This window comes from Bidens hawaiensis, unplaced genomic scaffold, assembly GCF_021521415.1.
Source record: "Bidens hawaiensis isolate Kalapana, Puna unplaced genomic scaffold, B.hawaiensis_p1.1 tig00027796_1, whole genome shotgun sequence".
Classification (NCBI taxonomy): domain Eukaryota; kingdom Viridiplantae; phylum Streptophyta; class Magnoliopsida; order Asterales; family Asteraceae; genus Bidens; species Bidens hawaiensis.
In genome coordinates this window covers 236,596-240,429 of record NW_027505106.1, presented here as the reverse complement: position 1 = coordinate 240,429, position 3,834 = coordinate 236,596, and positions in this window count along the sequence as shown.

The window sequence follows — 3,834 nt, the reverse complement described above, 5'->3', positions numbered from 1 at the left end:
TCCTATTCTTATTGACAATACTGTTGCTTTGTTCATAGTTAAGAACCCAATCCAACATTCTAAGACGATGCACATTGATATCAGACATCATTTCATTAGAGATTGAAATGGGAAAGGCCTTATTGAAATGAAAAGAGTCGATACTAGTGATAACTTGGCTAACTGATTCACCAAGCCACTGGATAAAACTAGATTCCACTTTCTCCTGAAAGCTTTGGGAATGATCAACTATGATGAAGTCTGATTAATGACGTGTGCTCATTGTGCAAACTGATTATTCAAATGGTTTTGTGAGTGAAAGTTGTGATTATGTGCTTGATTATGTGAATGTTACTTGTTTATGTGCTTTGAATGAAAATTTGTGTGACTTAGGTGTCTATGATACACAGGTTTGATTTAAGTGAATGCTGATCATTATTTTGATAAGTGTGTTTGCCTATGATTTGAAATGATGAATCTTTATTATTATCTGATATTGCTGAATATGTTGGATGATCTGATGTGATGATGTGTTTAAACATGATAGAATTTAAATAATTAGTCTTGGTTGAACATTATGTAAAGTCCTCTTGTGTTAATTAATGTCACTCATGTTTTGATTATTCTTGATTATGTTACCTTATTATTGTGTCAAAATTCTGCTTTTGTGTTAAAATTGCATGCTCAAATGAAAATCTTTCAAGAAAGTTTCACAAAAACATTTTTGACAAACTGAGCAAGTTGATGGTGCAGAGATATGATAAGTCTATTCAGTTCAAAGCTTTGTAGAAGCTCAAAAAGGTTTTCAATGAAAATTGATCCAACATTTTGGAAATGATAGTAGATTGATTATTTATACCAATCATATGGATTTAATAGGCTAAAATGACTATTAGTGCAGTCGTTGATATGTACGGTTGCTTTCCATGATGTGTAAAAATTGAGGTGATATAAACATAATAACAATGCTAAATTTAATGTGGATATACATTGTTGAATATGAATGTTTCAAGATAAATCTCTCCAAATGATAGGTAGAAAAGTGATTACACAATCATAGACGAGCCTATTGGTACTTGGTCACCAAAATAAAACATCTTATGCATATGACAAAGAACAAATGTGAGCAAATTTTTATATTCAACCAAAAGTTGATATATGTTCACAAATTTTGAAAGAAAAGGCAATCATGAGGGTTAATTTTAGAACTACAGAGGTGGGGCAACAAAATCAGTCCTTAACACCTTGAATAAAAGGCCTGTAAGTCCGAATTGTGTGGTATGTAAGTCCAACGTTCAACCTCAATATGTTTGATAATTTTAAAAAGAAAAATTCATAAAGAAATTTTAAATGTTCTGTCTTAAAAATATTTTGACCAAATATCAGGGGGTTGAAGTCAATTTGGGGTGATCTGGGGAAAGCTAAATAAGCTTTGAGAAGAAATATGGGACATCATAGTGCAATAAGTGTTATCCATTTTTGTATTATGCAAACTAATTGAACTCTAAGAATATCACCAATATGTAATGAAATTCATGCTAAGTCTAGACCTGCTATTAACCTGCTTGATATGTCATAATAATGCTGAAAATGAAGTATTGGAAGGTGACTTAATCAATATGATCCCACGTTGAGATCTTTTCAGAAAAGAGAAAAGATTTAGAAGGAAATAACTGAAATTTGATCTCATTATGCATCATTTGCTGTTAAATTCTGAGAATTTATGAGAAACCTGCTTTATGAAAAGTTTAAGTCAAACAGTGTTGCATTTTACCTTGAATATGCCTGCATATGTAATTTCGAGTATACTTTGATGTTTTTAAACTTTCGAGTAAACCTAGGTGTTTTTATTTGAAGTTTAACTCATTCGAGCATACTTGATCCTTATTTGTCCTTAAGAGAATTATTCATGTATTATTGAGTACACTTTGATAATTATTTTTTTTCGAACAAACTTGAATGTTCAGAAAGTTGTCACTATCAAGCACTCTTGATGAATATGTGATACATGTATGCATATCCTTTAAATAATTGTTTCGAGTAAACTTGATTGTTTTAGTTTATATAGGTATTTGTCAAGCATACTTCATTGAATTATATGATATTTTCTGAAATCACAAGTGTTTTCGAGTAAACTTTTTTTATCGAGCATACTTGTTTATTTAAGAAAATCACAAGTAAACTTTTCACCACGAGTACACTTTATGCTACGAGCACACTTGTATATCAAAGGATAAAACGTCTTCTCAAGCATACTTGGAACTTTTGAAGTATTACCGAGTAAACTCTACTTTCGAGTATACTTGAGTGAATATGTCTGAAATTTGTCATTTCATAACTTTTCTAAGTCTAATCGAGTAAGGTAAGTAGGAATAAGGTATTCGAGTAAGGTTGAAAAATTAGAAATATTTCAAAGTTATTATTTTTGGATTCTTTATTGATTCCGAGTAAGGTTGCCTATTTAACGAATTATACTTGTGATTTAGTTCTCGAGCAATCTTGTATATTTGACTAAGCTTCCTTAATCTTATCCACTTAGTTTATTTTTTAATTACTTTAAATACATGAATACACTCTGGGTACGAGCAAGCTTTTGAAAATGTACTTTATCGAGTAAGCTTCATACTGATAAATTTAAACTTGGATTTTTGGCAGTATTCATGTGCTAAACAACAAAATTCATTTAGAACCCTCTTTCAAATTTACAAATGTACACTATAAAATGGGGACATAGAAAAATTTTCATTTTACTCTTCCCTCTTTCCTTTTAACATTATTGTTGACTTGCTCGCTACCCTAAATACCAATCGTTTGCTTATTAATCCTAACCTAAAATTGTCAGCCAACTTAATCCGACTCCGTAAGCTTGAATTGAATGATTTTGATACTCATTATATGTGTTTAGGGCTTTAATTTCATGATTACTGACATCTTTGTTTTATGTGTAGGTTATCAATTTGTCTAAGAACATGTTCAAAAAGAATATCTTTCATTTCTTATCCAAATTATAACTTATTACATGTTAAAGCTATGAACTTTAATGACTAATCGTTTCTTTGAATATGCTCTTGTCTATTTGTGTTCAGATATGACGTATCCGTTCAAGAAAAGCAACAGCATGTGTGCTTTTCTCCAGGTCACTGATGAAAATAGACCTTGAGCTGATGATTTGATTGGTTTAGCGGTCTAATCTTCGCTTTTCACGGACTGAAAGCCTCGTTATATACAGAAATCACCAACTAGATTTATGGAATTATGCTGAGCTTGAGGACGATGAGTTTGGTAGGCGGATAGAGGCTACTATGGTAGGAAATGAAGTAATTATTACTGAACATCAGATTCGAACAAGTCTTCAGCTGCATGATGATGTGGAAGCTCCCATACATTTTTCTACCAACCGCTTGTTGAGAATCTTTTAAAAACAATGGGTTACCAGGGAGATGTCCATGAGGGACAGTTTAAGAAGTGGATGTTTCCCAACCAGTACTGATTCTTGATACATCATATCATACAGGGCTTCACACTTAAGAGGGGAACATGAACCCTCATGAGCAGGGACATTGCAAATGCCACAGTTGCAATCATATAAAACCAACCGTTTAACTTTTCAAGACTAATTTTTGACGGTTTGGTGACAAACTTGAGGAAAGATAGGGATGATAGATTTTTTGTCTATCCCAGATTCTTGAAAATTATTTTCAACATTGTGATCCCAGATTTACCAACCTTGGGAACAACACATGCTTTACAAGATCCAAATGTATACAGGAGGATAGCAAGGTTGGCGGCCACAAGTAACTTTTATCCAAATGTTGAATTCGACATTTTGCCATGGTCGGTTGATAACAACATGGA